Source organism: Callorhinchus milii, unplaced genomic scaffold (genome assembly GCF_018977255.1).
Source record: "Callorhinchus milii isolate IMCB2004 unplaced genomic scaffold, IMCB_Cmil_1.0 Scaffold249, whole genome shotgun sequence".
In the NCBI taxonomy this organism is placed as follows: Eukaryota; Metazoa; Chordata; class Chondrichthyes; order Chimaeriformes; family Callorhinchidae; genus Callorhinchus; species Callorhinchus milii.
In genome coordinates this window covers 47,100-68,403 of record NW_024704990.1, presented here as the reverse complement: position 1 = coordinate 68,403, position 21,304 = coordinate 47,100, and the positions used below count along the sequence as shown (strand labels likewise).

The following is a 21,304-nucleotide window of genomic DNA, read 5'->3' as shown; positions in this document are numbered from 1 at the left end:
ATCACTGTTGCTTGGTGACGCTCTGTAACGTTTTTACAAACGCGGTTTCCATCTGCAGATCAACAGGAAACGACTCACTGAACATAGAGCACAGGTTTCTGCACATTGCAGATGACGTGTAATGCATTGTAACGATCTATTTTTTGTTTATCCACAAAAAATCCATATTGAACTAACAAACAATACTAATCTTTGCATCTGATACAGCGCTTTTCCTCTCTTCTTATCGTCGCAAAACGCTTCACAGATTACAATATAAAGTAAACTGGCTGTGTATCTGTGGGCTAAACTTAGGTAACTGATCGGGCACAGCTGTCACCAACATGCAGTCCTGTAACGAAGTGAACGCTTTTTTTTATTATTGACGGATTATTAACAGGCGTGTGGTGCAAATGAACTTGCTAAAGGTTTCGCCCTGCTGGCACTCGAAAAAAGGTCTCTCGCTTGCGCTGCGATTGCTCTGCAAGAAATAAACAGACAGTCTGATGAATAATGACTGAAGGATGATTTGTTTAACATCCTTTATATTAACGGAGGGTTGGTGGGCTTGTGGGGGGCGGGGGGTGGTGGTGGTGGTGTTAGCGGGGATTCATAAAGATCGGTTTTTAAATATGAATAATTATTTCCGCTGACCAATAAATCAATGACTTAAAGCTTTAAATTCGACAATTAACAATTGAACAATTGAGCAAATGGCGACGTTAGATTTGTAGTCTGTACAGTGGGTAGGACACAGGGTAGCCTGACGAGTGCAATGCCTGCAATAACAGCAATAATAATATTCACAAGCCAGAGACAAGTAAATGGGACCAAAACTATGTCACTCAGAAGAGCCAGAAGACACAAGGTGGAGCAAATTACCTTTACTCTGCTGTAAAAGTATTTTTTCCATGATGAAGGGAATAATAGACAACACATTGTTGTCCATAGAGAACACAATTATCTTTTTATTTTATACAGCGACTTTCATGCCAGGAAAATGTCTTAATCGCTTTACATGATTTAATGCAGAGTTTAGTGACTGTATTTTCCAGGCGAATGCCACGCATCCGTGAAGAGTCAATCCGTTTATTTCACATTGTCGCCTTTGACACAGGGATTGTGTGCGCACATCAACATTTTGAATTCCTATTTTCCCGGCTGATAAAACAGCAGAATGCAGCACTGTGAGGCTGTTAACATTCAGGTGGGCATTATACCCAGGTTTATTCTGATGGCGGTTAAAGATCCCAGGGTACTACTTGAAACAAGGAGGTAGATATTCCCAGTGTCCTGGACATCAGTCCTCCTTTGAGATATCTCAGCAATGTGATAAGAAGGTGTCTGCAACGCAAACATTATTGTCATTCAAGATATGACAATAATGATGAATTAATCACCTCAATTCACGACTGTTTAGGGGACACTGCTTGTTCAATTGTCTACCGCATTTTCTAATAAAATATACAGTCAATTCACTTTACAGTATATTCCCTGAAGCGCTCTGAGAAGTTTTTAAGACGCGATAAGTCGCTATATAAATTGCCAGGATTACTAGTGAGGTAATATAGTGCTGTATTTTGTGCACTGTTGGCCTGTATATCCTGAGATATTGAGTTTTTTAGCAAAGCAGAGGTATGGGATCTTAAGCGTCCAGAGAAACAGACAGACGAAATCTGCTACACTACAGTCAGGCCACTGAGCCAGGTTCATGGATAAAGTTAAGGGTACCCTCATCATACAGTCAGACAGAATAAAAGCATTCACTTATTTACCAATCTTTTTGTATAAACATTCTTAAACATGAACGTTATAATATTTCTTGAATAATTTGGCTTCATGATAATAGTCCAAAATTCGCTTTCAAGAACAATTTAGAGAGCGTCAGTTTTATTCAATGAAAAAGATTCTGTTCTGCCCTCACGCTTGTTCATCGTGTATCTGCTAATTTGCAGTAAAGCTTCCACAGTAAAAATTGCAAACTGTTATGCTCTTTGGAGCTAATTCACCTACAATGGGTTTCAAATATTTGTTTTGCTTCTCAAATATACAATTTGTATGGAGTGCCTACACTTACAGTTTCACTAAATATCCAAGACATGTTAGTTTAATGTAACCTTGTAGCAAGATGTAAGCTTTGTATAATTTACATTCCATTATCTGCCAAGCGTGTATTGTCAGATAAGAGCACTGAAGTATTCCATGATAGTCACAATGCGTTTTATTGAGAATCATATCTGATTCTTTGACAATTATTTTATTTACACGGTCAGAAGGCATGTTTGGAGAATGCTCTGGGTTGTTTGCTGTAATATTTTTAACCAATTTCTAGCAGATGGTTTCGGGTCAGATTCATATTAAGCGGAAACCGGTCTAATTTAGAGTCAGAAAGCGCAGATGTTTCCTGCAGATCAGAAACTGACTCCTACTCAGATCATCACGTATCTACTATCAATAATTTCTTGTAAATGTTGTTTGAATCGCAGTGACCTGGGGAGCAGGATTCAGTCCAGCATTTGCTAAAGTTAATTTGTCTCAAATTTATCAATTTTAGGTACATTTGTTGTATTATAATTTGACTTAGTTTATTGAGGTCACTGGAGGTGCATAGGTGTCTCATGGCAGCTGAATTGACTTCAGTTTGAAACACTTGACCAAAACATATGGAAAGTGAGTCAAGACTTTGTATTAGTCTCAAACATTTCTGATTCTCAGCCAAATCGGTATTCTAGTCCCTGCTATTGAGCAACCAGCCTGCCTGCCCTATTGTCAGGACCAGATGGGCAAACTGGTCAAGGAAGGCATTTGAGATTTGTTCAAAGTAGGCTTTTTTAGACACGCAGGGCAAATCAATAATGCATAGGGTGGTTCCAACTTTTCAAGAAGCAGGAAAGTAGCCAGACACTGTATAACTTATTAGACCCCTGGACGAATACATCCCATCCCGAAGTCTTTCGAACCAGCACCCACTGAATTATGCTGAAAGATCTGTTCCTCCAGTGAGAAATTTACACATTCCAATCCAGACAATAAAATCTTCCAATGCGGCTGGTTTCTTGAAAAAATGGTTGCAATTAAACTGTCCCCTAAGTAGAGCCCTGATTCCGGCACCTATGTTTCCTGGAAATGCTTCCTCAACCAGCCTCCGTCTCTCTTTCTTAGAAAGGAACAAAGACGCCCATTTATAATCATATATATTATCATTTTCTGTGTATTTTATTAATTGTTCCTCACATAACGTCACTCAAATTGAGGGAATTAGGAACTTCGATATCTGCACAGTCTGTTGTCCGGGCCCTAACTTTGGACAATCATTGATGTCGAATTGCAACTTGAACAACTTCTGTGCACTTTCATGATAATTTCTGAGTATTTGGGCCTCAGCTGGTTCAGGAGGTCGCCCAACACCCTCTTTGTCTACTCAGCGGCCATATCATGGCATGGTCTGTGCTGATGTGGGTTCATAGAGATGACCATCCTTCTCTTGTTGCAGAATTCCTTTCTGCTGAGGTTTCCATAACAAGTTGCAAATTCTCTTGGATTTATACGCAGGCGTCAAGTGAAGGATTGTATTGGACATGATAAATCTCCTTGATATGGAAAGGGTTCATGGGCCGAATTCCACCAGAATCGAGCTTCACTTTGATTATGTAACATTTGTAAATTGGCAGTATTTGGCTAATATTTGATATCAGTAGAAATTCTGCCACCGGTTAGCTGTAATTAATAAAAGGAACTTTTCCAAGATTGACTTGAAATTCATGGCATGGTGTAACAGTTTCCAAATTCTGTATGCACACAAATTATGCCTATAAAACTAAAGCGCCAGTGAAGTGAGATTCCTTCCATGTAGGGATCATTCTCAGGAATGATAATGGCAGGAGGTGTACAGAGTGGTGGGAAAAACAGAGGACATGGCCTGCGATTGAAATTCAAAACAAGTCTGATTCAACACAATTTCAAATGAGAGAGCAGTAATTGTGTTTATCTGGCTTCCTCGGGAGACGGTTGAAGAAGAAAGTGTTGGTTCCTTCAAATATAATACATTTATTTTAGGAAATGATATCTTGGGAGTGACTGTATATTTATGAAGAGGACAGTGAGGATGGATGGATGTGAACCGGTGGATCTTGGTCTCGTATTTTCTCGCAAATCTTATGTTCCGACTCGGGAGAGAGATTGAAATTGTTTCACGTGTAAGATATGCAAATACTAATTCTGAGGGAACAACCGGCTTCAGTAGTGACAGAACTAATATGCTTCCGAGCAGCGGTTTTCTGTGTTACTGTGCAATAGCTACCATTTTAATACTTGAACTGTTAATTTTCTTTAAAATGTTGAAGTAGGCAAAACGTCAAACCAAATATTATACGTGTTTTGCTGAGAAATAAGTCATTAAAATCTGAAAGTTTACGTTTTTATCTATTTCATTAAAGTAGTAATAATTCGTTATTGGGACGTCAAACCGCTGTGAAAGGCGCTGAACAAATGTAATATTTTATTGTATTTTGTGATCGTTTGGCGTGGCTTTGAGCTTTTCAAGCCAAGAGGACGTCTTAAAGGGCTGCAAGGATTTACTGACAACGGGGGGAGGACAGAGGGAACAACCCTCCAACAACAGAGCACATCTCCACCACAGCATTGCAGCACATTTTACCAACACGAACTCCATTAGTTTCTAGTCCTAATATGAGTTTGTGCCTAAAAGTCTCTGTTTCAGAGCAAGGACATGTCACGTGTGCAGTTACACCTTCTCCCATCTCCCATTTCTGTCAAACGAGTAACCAATTTTAGTGAAGATTCATGTCGCTTAATACTTACTGTACGGTGTAACATGTCTAACATAGAGACTTCATTAATGTAGCAAAATACATCTAGCGGGTGAGAAGCTGAATGCCATTGCGCAGTGTGAATAAGACCTGTTTAAAACAGCGGTGTACTGTCGCCTTTATAAATACATTCAGGTGATGTCAAGTATTTTCTCAACCTTGTGCTCAAATTTTATTTAATTCTATGTCTTCCTGATTCTATACAGCAATTATTGTGACCATAATAAAATAAAGTACATTTGGAAAAATTATCTGCCTGGAAGATTCGTAACATTCTGCTTCCCAAGGAAAATATTGTTCAACATATTCCTATTATGTGTTAACAGATGCAGGCCAGGCTGAGGTTATCATGTGTACGGAAGTCATTGATCATTGTAGAAGCTGGAGAGACACTAACTGTTAATTTATCCAGAAGGAGGTAGCTCCCTGAGATAGCCAGTGGCTACTGTAAAAGATGGCGAAATTTTATATAGCTATTCACGGCTACAGGGGCTAAAATTAGTTGGATCAAGTTTAGGCCCATTAGCCCCAAGATTCTATCCTATTTTAGCCTGTGATGTTTATGTTGTTATCAATAACAACGATAACAATCATTAAGTTTTGTTTAACACCGCTCACGTCAAAAGCACGTCCCCAAGTGTGTCACGGTATAACCTCTGATGCTGGGTCTGGGCCAACGCGGAAGCTCAACTGCCCACAGAGGGAATTTGGGGTTCAGTGTCTCCGATTGAGGTGCTGCCCGGCTCAGATTGTCCAGCTCAGCAAAGGCAGGAAATAAAGCTCAGTCAATAAATAAAACAGATTGCGCTCTCACATTGTGCCATAAATAATATGACACAGAGCCGCATGTTACTATATAAATATAGTTTTGTGTCTGAAGCTGTATCTGGATGAGGGGCTGATCAATTGGGAACGGAAGCAGATACTGGTCACTGAAGCGAAGAACCAACTCAAGCTGATCTGTAATTGCTCTTTAGTTTTCTCAGCAAACTCTAACTTATTTTGGACATTCATTATAACAGCTTTTTATTGAACGCTGAGTTTCTGGGAATCGAAAAAATTTGAAAATCAGGAGGCGAATCACAATTGATAATAAAAAATAATAATAATCTTTTGTTTGTTTATCGCTTCACATGTATTCTCGACGTCTCAAAGCAAGTCACACAATATACTGTTAAGTGAATTAACTTTGTATTTGAAGGCGAAATGACGCAGAAGGTACAAGAAAGAGAGACAAGAAACAACTCAATAGTATTGATTTTTAATTTGTAATTCAGCCAAGCAATACAGAGAATCTGCAGACGTTATGAAAGAGGAGCAGATAAATACAATCAGCTTCAGAAAATAATCAAAGGACAGAATACTTGAGCCAGTGTCTTTCTGTGTCATTACACCACACAAATGGTAAGCAGTAAATATAGAACATCAGAGATGCGTGACGGTACCAACATTATATATTTTTAGGAACAATGTAGAAAAACCTGGCAGCAGGAAAAGTCACTGAAATAAAAGTAGTTTCACAATACAATGTTTAGTTTCAGCGGATTACGCAATGTGTGAAAATAGACATCACATCATCTGTCACAAGACATTGTTGTTCAAAACAAACTGACGGGACACTTCCGTAAAGCTGACGTTAAGAAACTTATTTTACCTGGAAAATAAAAGTAAAGATATAATGAATGATTTCCGTCTGGGTGAAGAATTAAAATTGAAGCATGTGTATATTTTTGTATATACATATGCACACAAACACACATATACAAACAAATAGAAACACACACACATGAATCCAACTGATTCTGTGAATTTGTATTTGTCTGCTAGGAAGGAAAACTGTCAGAAAGCCCTTTTCCTACTTTAACGTGTCCACAGTGTACTGAAACATCAACAAAACCTGAAAATAACCCTTGCCCTTTGCCTGTTTCTTTACCAGGTGAGCAAATCTCAGGTGTGCAAAGGTGTGCAAGAGTGATAAGATATTTTGATCACCGTCACACTAATAATAATAATATAATAATAATCCTTGCATTTGATATAGCGCTTTTCACGTCGGGAGGACGTCCCAAAGCGCTTCACAGAATATACTGTAAAGTGAATTGACTGTATATTTGTGGGCGAACGCAGCAGCCAATTGCGCACAGCAATGTCCCACAAACAGTCGTAGATTGAAAATGACCAATTTATTATTGTTTTGGGTTTTTGGAGGGATTATTATTAGGCTCTGTGTGGAGTAAGGAAAGTTGCCCAAGGTTTCGCCCTGCCTGGAATTGAACCCAGGTGTCTTGCTTGCAAAGCAAGTGCTCCAGCCACTGAGCTACAGGACTCCACACTGCCCGGTAACAAGGATCTTGTCCTGTTAGTACAGGTTGAGTTTCCCAGCAGAGAGGTTGCAATGAGCATCGCGAATTAAGGTTCACATGGAACAAGTATTTAACAGCAGCTGTTACGTCACATCATTGCGTCAATGGATTTACTCTCCTCACGTTAATTATCGTCACGGTGGCGCTGTACAATATATTCAGGAAGAAGAGGATGATGAAGGTGGAAGCAGTGGGCCAGAGATTATCACATTGAATTTCTTGAAAGCCTTCCAGCATCATCTCGGTTGGAAAATCTATTCAGATGAAAAAGAGAAATATATTCATTTGGGAATGAAACCTGAGATGTTTCACCTTTTGGCTGTTTGATTATTCGTACACGTACGTTTCCTAGTTGATGACGGGCTTCCTCCCATTAGTAAACTACATGAAACCTCCAGCTAATTCTTTCATACTTTTAATTTTAAGAGAAATTAAGGAAAAACAAAAAAATGTCTTACAATTTTAGAATCCAAAGATGAATTTCGGTGACAATTGGGGCAAATTAAATTTGTGGAATTATGGAAGGGAGGAGTTGCTCCCGTTGAGACTCTGCTGGGAGNAAAAAAACAGGTCTACTCGAATCCTCCAATTCCATCTATTGCAATTTCACATCGTCACAATTCAAATACCGTTTCAAATGTATTTACAGTATGCTATTGAGATGAAGAATCCTATATTCTAAAGGATCGTGATATAAAAAAAACACTGTATGTTAAAGTGATGGATACAATCGCCAATCACTGCGTTATTCACTCAAAACCTTAATAAGTATGACCTCTTGTGTTGTTAATCTTCAGTTTTGCTTTTACCTTCTCCTTTTCGAGAAGAGTGGTTGAGGCTAAACCCCACCGCAGTGACACGAATCGCAACCATCATCCTTTAGAACTTTGTGAAATTATCCTAAACGCGCTCAGCGGCTCCTTAGTCCTTTGTAAAACAAAGGTTCCAGAACTGAACACAATTCTCCACCCACAATCTTGCTAACTTGCGATGTAATTGACCTTTGCCAAAAACAGAGAGTCAACTTTTATAGCTTTTGATAGGCGCACCCATCGTTTTATAAACCAAGTTTCGCCAATCCACTTATAACCGAATTATTCACTGTTGACTCAATATTGAACTTGATTTCCAACTTTCTGCCAACTCCGCTCAACTGTCTGTTAATTTATGCAATTCCGTCATGTTATTCCCGACTGTGTCCCTCGATCCTGTTGTGCCATCATAATCAATATTTATTACAAATTGCACCATGTCTATTTCAAAATCGTTAATATTGTGTAAAACAATAGAGGAACCAACAATTGTTTAAATCAATTAAGCGATTTCGGATTAAGTGTAACAGGGTTTATCAAGACCGCTGTTGATTGTGTGTGGTCCTGGGAGGGTGGGACTGTGTGTGCGTCTGAGTGGCCTGCGTGTTCGTGTGTGTGGGTGTATTGGCTTGGGTGATTGTGTGTGGGACTGGACGGAATTCAATTTGTGACAGTGTGTGTGGGTCCTGTGCGATTTCACTGTTTCAGTGTGTATTTATATATATGTGAGTTTGTGTGTGAGTTTGCCGGCCTGGGTGAATGCGTTTGAGCCTGAATGGAAGTGAGTGCGTGTAAACGTGTGTGGGGCATGATGGATATTTGTGTGTAAGCATGTGTGGACCTGGTCAAAAGTGTGTTTATGTGATGGTGTGGGCCTGGGATGTTGTTAATATGTGTGACTCTGTTTAAGATTGGTTGGATGTGTCAGTGTGTGGTAGTGTGTATGGCCTTGGGTGGATGTGAGTATGTGTGTGTGCTCCTGGGTGGATGTGTGTGTGTGTACGTGTGTGTGGACCTGGGTGCATGTGTGACTGTGAGTGGGTGTGTTTGGGCCTGAGAGAATGAGCGAATGAGTGGCCTGAGTGGATGTGAATGTTTGTGGGTGAGTTTTGGTGGACGTATGAGTGTGTTTAAATGTGTGTATGGCTGTGTGGTTATGTGCGTGTGTGATTGTGAATGGATGCGAATATTAACAAAAGTCTTTGTTTATAATGTAAATGCATGGCTAAGCATGTTTAAATGAAACGTATTCATCTGAATCTCTTTCTGTGTAAGACGTGTTTGCTTCTAACGTAAATGTAGGAGGAAGGCTATAGTATACATCAGAGTTGTTGTTACGTGCCAATGCGACGTTACTCAGTGAAAAAGCAACTATATTGGAAATTAACAAGTGTTGATGTCCTGTGCAATTCTAAGTCAACCAGGAAAAAAAATCCAGTTTGAGGTTGGATTGTAGGAAGTGATGACGGATGATTTGGGACTATGCTGTTAACTTTTTCGGGAGTCAGGCAGGTATCCGATACGTGAGGAAACCCATCATCGTGCTTGGGAGCATCCAAACCAAACTGAATGTTCCAATAACTTGACGGTAAGAAAGCCTCAATGAAAGGGTGTTTCTCTCTTTACTATAGAAATTGTCAACGTAATTAATTGTAAATCATCCCCTATGTAGCTGAATCATCAATACAATAATGATCTTTATTTGAGTCAGTTTTTCATGAAAACAAATTGAAAATGCAATGTTAGGGAGGCGGGTGCACTAAAGAATAAGCAAAATAGTATTGAGCGACTCTCATTCACAAGCATTCACGGTGTCCTTCAAAACAACGGAAATATTTACAAAACTCGTTTTACCGCTGAATTTATTAACGGATCTGGTCAGGGTCTTCAGTGGGAAAGTTTCATGTCCGACCACACAGGAGTAGGAGTTTCCTCTGTCCCAATCTTCGGCTGAAATGGACAACATGCTGTACGTGGAGTAGTTGCGACTCGCACTATCTGCCATCACATCAGTGTTCTGGTAGTTACTGGAATCAATCACTTGGTCATTCACAGTCCACTGCACAAATATCTCTTTGGGAGCGAAGTTCTTCACCAAGCAGGTGAGGGTGACAGACGGCTGAGCAGCCAATTCTTCTGCCGAAGGCAGGAGGAGATACACTGAAGGTTGTTTCGTGTGCTCAACTGTGGGAAGAACACATTCAAATCAATACACTGATAGGGTTCAATCCGTGAAAACTTTGAAATACAAGTTCGTGTGACTGGGAACACTCGTGTGGATTGAAACCGCTTAACATTACTATTATTTGCACCCGATGACCAACGGTTTAGATGTGGGGACCTTAAATCCCAGAGGACCTGCATAAACATGCCACAGATATAATGATTAGATTATTTTGGATAGTATTCGTGTGAGATTTTGTACAAAAAACGTAGACCTATATATTTTTCTGGCCTCTATAAAAGGGGGATGATCTACACACCGACAGTTTACTATTTTTTCACATTTTTGTATTGATTTGTGGCCTACAATCTGAAATTAAATATTAACAAAAATCATTTATTTCCTGAAACATGTCTGCTCACCTATCTTCTTAAATATCTGTTCTCTGATGGGGGTCCGCATACCACCATGGCTGGCTATACAGAAGAATTACTTCCCACTGTTCCAGGCTTCTGTAGAAATGTTTAATTTACTGATTACTTCCTGAGGATCAGTGGCAGAGGGATTCACATATCCAGACTGTAAATGTGTATTTTCTTATGTCCAAGTCACGTTGACGTGAAGTGGTGCATTAGCCACTACACATGTTAACGTTACAGAGGATTCCATCAAAACTTGGCGTTGTGCAGGTGGCAGCAAATAGATCTTGACACCTCCAGAGGGATTCTCGCATTCTAGAAAAGAAAGGAAACTTAGAAACACAAATAGCAGTCAATATCCAGAATTTCATATTCGACAAGTTAAAGAAAGATTATCCTTGAATATTCTCAGGTTCTGGGTGAGCTGAACGCAGACATGAAAGCAAAACTGTTGCAATATGTATCAGCTGTTGCTGTGGCTCCTACCTGAGGACTTGGTGATGTTCTTGGCAATGATGGTCTGGGTGGGTTCATGGGACACCTGGCAGGTGTACACAGTGCCATTCCTCCACTCACTGGCGGGGACAGTCAGGCGGCTGTTGGTGCTGAATGTACCGTTGTCTTCTTTAACCGAAGGATAGTTCACCACACCTGAGGTGATGGACTGCCAATCCTTCAGCCATTTAACACTGAGTTTGTCCGGATGGAACCCAGATACGAAGCAGACAGCAGTGACCAAGTTGTGCATTACGATGTCTTCAGGGGAAGACTGTGTGAGAATAACAACTGGGGGCGACGGTACAGGTGGCATATTATCTGTAGTACATTAAATGATTGATATTGTTTTGCTCGATGGAAATATATATTCTTGTGTGAAATTGATATTAATATTGAAACAGGCTTTAATCTGAGCCGTGATCTGGATACCTCTCACTCACTGACAATTTCAATCTTCCCAGTCAAGATCACTTATCTTTCTTACCTTTACAAGGATTAAAAATATATAACCTACATTATGTTACATTAAATATTCAACAAGTAAGTAATTTTAAATTAAATAACAAGTTAGATTTTTTGTGAAAATATGTTTCGTTGTGTGCAATTGATATTAATATAGAAGCAAACATTGATCTGAACCATTATGTGGATACATACGTCTTGTTAACTTATCTCTTTCGACGTCCCCAGTATAAAGCTATCTTTAGAAACATAAATATTGCAATCTCTTCAATCACTTTATGCTGCACTAAACTCTACAGTGTTCTTGGAGTGGTAAACTCTTCTATTCTCCCCGGCCTGTTGCGTATCATTCAGCTTTCCTATGTCTTTCCACGTCCAACTGAATCAGGTGAAGTGATATCTATCCCGTTCATATTTGTCCTTCATCTCCGGGTCAAGCAGCTCTCGTGCAATGAAGAGAATATGATCAGGCAATCGCAGCTTTCTTTGTATATATGTACGAATCCACTTACGTATGTTCGTATGTATGCATGCATGCATGTATGTATGTATGTATGTATGTATGTATGCATGTATGCACGCATATATGTATGTATGTGTGTATGTGTTTGTGTGTGTGTGTGTGTGTGTTTGTGTGTTTGTGTGTGTCTGTTTGTGTACCTATTGAGGCTTAAACCAAGGCCCAGTTTGCCTTCAGTTGGACGTTGAAGATTCGCAATTCGAAAGAGAAGGCAGTCTCTCTCTCTCTCTCTCTCTCTCTCTCTCTCTCTCCCTCCCTCCCTCCGCACCCACCAGGGCACTTTTTGCCAATCTGTATTGATTTTCTCTTTTCATAGAAGATTCCCATTTAAATAAAAAAGATGCAAGCTTTAACGAAAGATCACGTCTCAATATTGCAACAATTTAAATATAAACTCACAGATATTGTTTCATGAAACAATGCCTGAAAATAATGCCTAAAGCACTCAGATATTTACTGGTTTTCATCCGAGTAACTTTGTTTCAAGATTAATTTAGAAAAGTGGCTGAAATTAAAATTTTGCTCGAATTTCCAAATTTTCTATTTAGATTGCCAATAGATACTTATTTCAAGATTATTGAGACCTGCGGAAAATCTTAATGTTAATCTCATGTTAATACAATCGTCGGAAAACTTTAAGCGTGAATCATTAAGTTTCTGACATTGATTAAAACAATCAGATTAGGTACAGAATCGCCTAAACTAAACTTTCAGATTAGGTACAGAATCGCCGCACACAATTTACCACCTGACAGCCGCTGTTTGGTTTTAAAATAGTATATTAATTATTTATGCTAATAATAAAAAATCGTGCGATTGGAATAGCGCCTTATCACTTCTTCGAGACATTTCTCTTCATTTAGTACACTGTGAAGTCAATTGACCACATATTTTCTGGGTAAAAATATTTGTTTGACTTTTGACGAATGTTGGTTCCTGCTAAATTTTTAACTGCTAAACTGTAGAGATCATATAATGCTCAGTGTTTACATGAGAAATGAAGGACTCTAATTTGTGTCGTGCTGAGCACAAGCCTTTCGGAATCATGTCTGATTGGGGATTATGATCAGCGGAACTTGCAAAAACTGCTTCCCAGCCCCAAATAGAGACACAGGAATAGGCACTTTTAGAGTACTGTTCTCTCACAGCTGCACCGAAAAGGTTAAATAACGACAGAAGTCGGTGTCCGGGGGTTTGCTTTCAATGACGCTGCATTGCATTGCAGCAGTAAAGCAAGTTTACATTCATATTTCGAAATATAATAATAATATTCTTTGTATTTGATACAGCGCCTTATCACATCATCGAGAGTTCTCAAATCGGTACACAATATATACTGCAAAGTTACTTTACTCTATTTCTATTTCCACACACAGCAGCGTCTCACAAACAGTCGTGGATTGAGTGACTAGGTTTGCATTATTATTATTTCGAAGCGATTATTACACCCGGACAAGCAATCCGATAATCGACTAACAGGCAAGTTCCCACTTACTGCTAAGCAAACAGGGGTGTTTTTGTGTGGACTGAGGAAACTTACCTAAGGTTTCGCGCAGCCTGGGAATCAAACCCAGGTCCTCTCGCTTTTGCGGCGTTTGCTCTAAACACTGAGCTACAGGACACTCAGAATGGATAACATTCTGCTTTGCTTCAATTTCTGAATTACCCTGAATTGTGTTACATTTCTGGTGTAACAGTTGAATATCCTGTTGATATGCTCTAGCATTGTCACCGAGGCAGACATACAGAGGCCGGTATTAACATTGTATAGCAACTGGAGCTGGCATCTATGTTCTGTTTCCTGGTTGATGCTCCACGACCACATTCTTGTTAGTTACAAATAAATTGAAAAGTATATTTATAAACAAACAGTCTTTGTTCACTTCTGAGATCCGAATACACAACTAATAATAAACAATGCGAGATATTTATATTTTAAGATTTTGCAGAAATATAGTGTAATCTTAAACTTTCCCGCAGAAAAGTGAGTTTAAATGATGATGCTGATAATTACAGTTCAACACCGACCTCTTTTGTCACTGAACACTGTGAGAAATTGAGGTCATGTTGACCCAATCGCTGCTAAAAACAAACACAATGAAGACTGAGCTAATGTTTTCCTGTTTGTGTAGCGATAACGTAACCTTCCCGTCACTCATCCCACAACATTCAGGCCCTGATTCCCAAAACTTGGGCATAGTTTCAAACAATTTTATACAATTCCTCACAACATTACACAAGAGACTCAGTAGCTGCCATTAACCGCAATGAGACATTGTAGAAAATCCATCAGTTTCAGCTGTATATTCACAAAGTACCGGAAAAATCACCATCAATGAACTAAATATTTCGAGTATAATCCATAAAGGATCTGTGTCTGTCGAACGCATTAACAGCTAAACCCCATTAACATGCATTGCTCTCTAATTTAGCCCGGCATCTTGGAACTCATTACATTAAATAGCTGATAAAGTGAATACAATAAATTAAGATTGACGTCTATTCTTTTGAGTGAGATAGTTTCAGTTGCTTACCGTCAGTCACAGTGACCTTGGTGCCTTGTCCCCAGTAGTCTGCGTAGTCACTGTGCTACAGTCAGTGGCTGCCCACTGTAACAACCTGCTGTGCGGGCGGAGCTCACAAACAAAATATTACTGTAAATGTTGGCTTCCCCAAAACAACGCAGATCACGATACGTTTCTGTATTTTTCTGAAAATATTGTCCGAGCTCTATGATTAACTGTCAAACGTTTGTGTCTTTGACAGTTTTCAGTGTTGCTTCCAAGCAAGGATTTTTCTCACCAACGAATTGAAGGATAAATGTGGCGTTTTATGTCTAACACATCTGGTAAAATCCTCAGTGTTCTGCACCATTTCAAAAATACAAAATCCCCGCACATTCTGAGGGTCCCACACAAGGTAGCAGTGATAGATTAACTGGTCTGGTGTTTAAGGGTTTTTGTATTGACAGTTAATGCTGTGGTCCAGGTAGATACACAATAATATACTCTGGGTCACAAACTCCTGCATCGGATGAAATAACAATTTTGACATAAAATTTTAGGAAATATCTGAGCTTCATTTCAGACCGAGGCCTCGCCTGACATTTAATTCAGAATATATTCTTATTTGTATTGGAGAATCCGATTCTTTATCAAGCTGATCAGCAGTCCTCAAATGTCTTCAATATCGTCCTGTAATCTCAATTAATCTGAAAACATCTGATACATATTAGGTTATTTCAGAGTATGATGTACTTTCAGTCACATGTATATCGGTGCTGTTGATGTCGTAGTGGTGATGGGGTTTATCATTTTCTCTGTCTTGGGTTTTTGTATGATGGTGCTGCTGTACGCAGCATTGTGACCCACTGTATACACAGTGACACACTCCCTTACAAATACTGAATCTCGCCCCAACCGCACCGCCCTACCAAACCCCCCCCCCCCCCAACTCCCCCGCCGCCAATGTCAGCTCAATACTGGATGGCAGAATTCACTGAGAGGGACTATTCTCCTCTGATATGACACAGAGTTTGTCCCGTTGTTCTTCATATCCCACTGAAACAGAAAACAATTGTTTCCAACATCTTTAAACCAGATGATGGTTGTGGATCGTCACAGAGATAGTCTCCAATCGCAGTCCTTCCCAGCTCAGCAGCACAGTGTCACTGTCTTTCTGAAATCACAGAAAATTACAGCACAAATAAGCAACTCATTCACACCAATCAAACAAGCATTTACAGTATCGGTTTAATCTGATAATAAATCCGTCTTCAGCTTTTCCTTCAAACTTGGCTGCAGACAAGCATTGACACCGTGGATGTCCATCAGTCTATTTAGGATGGGAGGGGCTGCTTTCCTCCCCTTCTGTTTTTGTAGCGGTTTAGCCAGATTTCCTCTTACTGTGATCTTGCTCCACAGTAATAGGTGGCTGTATCCTCCACTGTCGGGCTTTTGATGATCACATCGAAGATGTTTTTGGAGGTATCTTTGATGACAGTGACGCGGTTTTCAATCTCGGACTCGAAGTAGTTGCTTGAGCTGAAATAAGCGAGGAAATTTTCCCGCTGCTTCCCGGGAAACTGCCGTTTCCAGTGCATCCAGTAGTTGGCGAGATTAAACCCGCTGATTCTACAGGTCAGTCTCAGGGCCTGGACGGTTTTCCCGATGAGAGTCGGCGGCTGTGTCATCACCGCACCGGATTGAACATCTGTAAATAATAAATTACCGAAGGTGAATGATGCTGAAATCACCTCTCTCTGGGATATTGCTGAGAGAATAATACCTACACACAGGAACAGAGACACTGTCAGAATAACTGTACTCACGGGAGAAGACAGCCAGCAGCAGACTGAGAGAAATCAGGGACTTCATGTTTCTGGCCACTTCTCAGGACTGAGACTTATGTCGAATAACGGAGAGACAGAGAGCAGCCGGACAGATAGCCACAATCCCCAGTGACCGCTATTTAACAAGTGCCAGTGGGGCAGAGGTTTGATAAACGGCCAATAGCTGCAGTACTGACGGGAATCACGTGTCGCACACCCTCTGACCTGCACAGATCAATAATCAATGATAGCATCTTAATACTCAGCATTTACAGCAAACTAATATTAATATAACACTCAATACTATTGATACTCGCGCTGACTCTGAAACCAATTGCTTCACTGTATGTGTTTGTCTGAGAATCTGTGAGTGCGTGTGTGCCTGTGTGCGGTACGATGGAGGAGTGGTGAGGGGTATATTCAATATATATCTGTGGAATCACCAATTCAGGGAGTGAGTAATAAGAATACGGAACAGGCTCCATGGGATGATGGTGGAAGCAGAAATTATTTATTATTATTGGATTCTTCAGAAAATGAAACCTGGGTTCACGGTCTGTTATTTGGAATATTACACGCTATTATTATTGCAAGCGAATGCGAGGATGGGGGAAGACGAAATGGATAGATCTCGCACTTGTTTCGTCTTCCAATTCCGATTAATTATTAATTAATTATTATTATAATCCTTCTATTTGACTAAATGTCTTATTAGGTAATTAAGTCGCAAAGCGCTTCACAAAATGTATTTCACTGTGCATTTCCTAGCCAAAAAATAATACTGTATCCTCTATTGGGGGAATCTAGAACGAGTGGCACAACAGTATCATTAGAGATCATATACTTTGGAGTGAAAAAAATAGTCTTGGAGATATGGAGCTCTCTCCTACAAAATTCTTTGGATGTTGGATCCAGTCATATTTGTCTTCGAGCTCACGGAAAATATATGTGTAAATTCAGCTTTAAGCACATTTCTAGTAGTATTCCTTACAACATCCATTCCCAAGATTTACTGAAATCACAGCCTTTGTAGTTGATCAAATAGTTTAATGATCGGGAATGTCTTGATGTGCTGGTTTGTGGTTTCAAGTCAGACATGAAGTGATCATTTGGATGAGGAACCGGATGGCAAGGGCTGCTGTAGACGGAGCCCAGTGAAATTTAAGGGCAGTTACACTCCTCCAAGACAAGGCGAGAAGAAACGAGTTGACATCTGACAAGAAAATAATATGATTTTAAATTAGAAATAATATCAGTGTGGCATTTCTCCAAATCATATTTCCTTACTCCACACCAAGCAGTGAAGTAACCGTTTCTAGGTCAATTGGCAGATCACTATTCTGGGGTACTTGATCCCTTGAACATTTTTTTAATAATTTCGTCAGTGAATCCACAACTGTTTGTTGGATGTTGTAATCTGCAGTTGGCTGCACAAGATATACTGTCAATTCAAGTCATAGCATCGTCGTAGAAGTACTTTGAAGTGTCTCCAAGAAGTGGTATGATGTTACTTCAAATGCACAGATTATTAACTGCTGAATCCCTGCAGTTGACAGTAATCATGAGGAGAGTTAAGTAGGGATGCTCATCGCATATGGTGTGCCACGCTCCATGACTGTCTGACGATATTACTCCAATCACCTTATGGACTTTTACCCAGTAAATTGCCAAAACCTTGTTTTCCTTTTCCAAGAGGTGTCACAGAATGTACAAAGTCCAACTGACCTGGTAGAGAGGACTCGGGTTGAGTTCATGGACAACCAGTCAGCGCTGTGATATCAGATCCCAACATTAATCAACTATCTTGTGTGTGACGCTCGGCTCTTGGCTTCTTTGTTGGACGGGGAGATTCCACTGTTTTGGTTTACTGACGTAGGTACTGACCCAGGTACTTAAACTCGACGCCGGAGCGAGTGCAGGTAGGCAGGGGAGGGGACGGAGCGGGGAACTGCGACGTCATAGATTAGTTTTCAGGTACGTGCGCGCGCACAAAAAAAAAAAAAAAAAAAAAAAAACCCTCTGCGCCCCCCCCCCCCGGGGCTCACATCAGAGCCCACTCTGGTCCTGCTGGGTTCGCTGCCCCGATCTACGGGATAATGCCATCCACCTGACCGCTCGCTCCCGGTCCCCGCGTGCGCACTATGGCTGCCGCTTTGACCCGAGCCCCCTCACCCCCTCCCTCCCTCCCCCCTCCTCTCTCCCCCCAAACCCTCCCCCCTCTGCATCTCTCCCGCTCTCTCCTCCTCTCTCTCCGTCCTTCTCGTCTTCTATCCCCACTTGACCCTCCCACAACCTCCCTCTGCTCCAGCCTGGGAATCCTCCGCCGGGCTCACCGTGGCACTCGGCGTTGGCTGTCCAGCAGCAGCCACACCGACTGCCCCATTCCCCACCACACTCGCCACCCACCCCGGCCACAGACCCGGGGAGTCAACCTCTCCTCCCTCATCCCCATTCCCCCCACTCCTGCCTCACAACCTGGACCCCCCTTCCTCCCCACACAGCCTTCTGTCAACCGCTCCCTCCACATCGGACTGCAAAATGTCCGCTCCCTCTGCAACAAGGCCCTGGTCATCAACGATCTCATCCTTGATGAGAACGTTGATATCATGGCCTTGACTGAAACGTGGCTCACCCCAGGCGACACCTTCCCCCTCACGGAGGCCACGCCACCCGGCTACACCTCCCACCACATCCCCCGCCCCAACCGCCGTGCCGGTGGTGTTGCCCTTTTCTCAAGGACACCACTTGCCCTATCCCCCTACTCCACTGGCTCTTTCCCCTCCTTTGAGCACCTCACCCTCTCCCACCCCTCATTCCTCTCCCTTAAAATCCTCCTCCTCTACCGGCCCCCTAAAACCTCTCCCACCTTCATCTCTGACATTTCAACACTCCTCACATCTCTTTGCCTCTGCTCCGATCGCCTCATCATCCTGGGCGACTTTAACCTACACTTCACCCCCTCCTGCTCCATCTCCACAGACTTCTCTTCCCTGCTCTCCTCACTCAACCTCTCCTTACACATCAACTCCCCCACTCACAGTCACGGCCACCCACTCGATTTGGTGATCACCCGGGGCCTCAGTGTCTCGGATGTCACTATTACCGACAAGGCCATCTCTGACCACCACTTCATCTCCTTCACCACCTCCACCCCCCTCCCCTCCTCCACCAGACCCACCACCATCTTCTACCGCCCTTGGAAGAAGTTACCCCCACAATCCCTAACCGATGCCTTGGAGTCCTCTGAACTCCTCTCCCTCTGGCCTTCAACCCTTACTGACCCCTCTTCTCCTCCCTCCCTCCTACACAATACCCTCTCCTCCACACTCGATACTCTTGCCCCCATCACTTCCCGGACTGTCTCCTACTCCCGCTCCTCCCCCTGGTACACCACCCACCTCCGCTCACTGAAAAGCCAGGTGCGGGCTGCTGAACGCACCTGTGTCAAATCTGGCCTAACGGTCCACCGACAAATCTGGCTGGACCTCCTCAAAATTTACCGCTCCACTCTAGCCTCGGCCAAGTCGTCCTTCTACTCCAGGATAATCCTGGAGGCGAAGAACAACCCCAGGCTACTGTTTTCCACCACAACCCGACTCCTCCGTCCCCCCCGCCACCCCGCACAGGTCATCTCCTCCAACCTTCACTGCGAGGAGATGCTGGATTTCCTTGAATCCAAGATCAAGGGAATCCGCTGCGCGGTCACTTCCCCTCCAACTTCCACCCACCACCCACCCCTTCCCTCCCACACTCCGACTCCTACCCATCCTCCCCTACACACCTTCGTACCCGTTTCCCCACCCTCTCTCACTGAACTCATCCAATCCCTAAAACCAACCACCTGCTCCCTTGACCCCATCCCCACTCCACTCCTTATCTCCCAGCTCCACTTTCTTGCCCCACATATCACTGACATCATCAACCTGTCCCTCTCCTCTGGCTCTGTCCCCATTCCATTAAAAACTGCCATCATCACGCCCACCCTGAAAAAACCCTCCCTTGATGCGTCGCAGCTATCAAGTTACCGGCCCATCTCCAACCTCCCCTTTCTCTCCAAGGTCTTGGAAAGAGTTGTCGCCTCCCAACTGCGCTCTTTCCTTTCCACCCATTCTCTTTTCGAACCCCTTCAGTCAGGTTTCCGTGCTGCCCATAGCACAGAAACTGCCCTGGTCAAGGTCACCAATGATATCCTGACCATCTGTGACCAGGGCTCCCTCTGTCTCCTCGTCCTCCTCGACCTATCGGCAGCATTCGATACGGTCGACCACGCTATCCTACTCCACCGCTTGTCCTCCCACCTCAACCTTCAAGGCACTGTCCTTGAATGGTTCAGGTCGTACCTTTCTCACCGTCTTCATTTCGTCTCAACGAATGGCTTCTCCTCCAGCCCCCGCACTGTCTCATGTGGTGTCCCTCAGGGCTCTGTCCTCGGTCCCCTCCTCTTCACCCTCTACATACTCCCCCTTGGTGACATCATCGGCAGACATGGAGTTAACTTCCACATGTATGCGGATGACACCCAACTCTACCTTTCCTCCTCTACTCTCAACTCCACGACCACCGATGTCCTGACAGGCTGCCTGTCCGACATCGAGTCCTGGACGAGAGACAACTTTCTTCAGCTCAACGTGCGAAAAACCGAGGCGCTCCTGATTGGCTCACGTCAGCGCCTCCGCACCTCAGGCGCTGACAACATCAGCATCCAAGGCTGCACTCTGCACCTCGCAAAGCCAGTCAGCAACCTCGGCGTTTTGTTCGACCCTGAGCTGTCCTTTCTCCCTCACATCAGCACCACAACTGGCACCGCCTTCCATCACCTCCGGAACATCGCCAGACTACGGCATTACCTCACCCTTCACGCTGCTGAAACTCTGGTCCACGCCTTTGTCACCTCAAGGCTGGACTATGGGAATTCTCTCCTCGCCGGC

General features: G+C 42.5%; 1 pseudogene; it reads right to left on the bottom strand.

The window, feature by feature from the left end:
• Positions 1-7,285: 7,285 nt before the first annotated feature.
• On the bottom strand, positions 7,286-16,481 carry LOC103171762 (annotated as a pseudogene).
• Between the last annotated feature and the right edge of the window lie 4,823 nt (positions 16,482-21,304).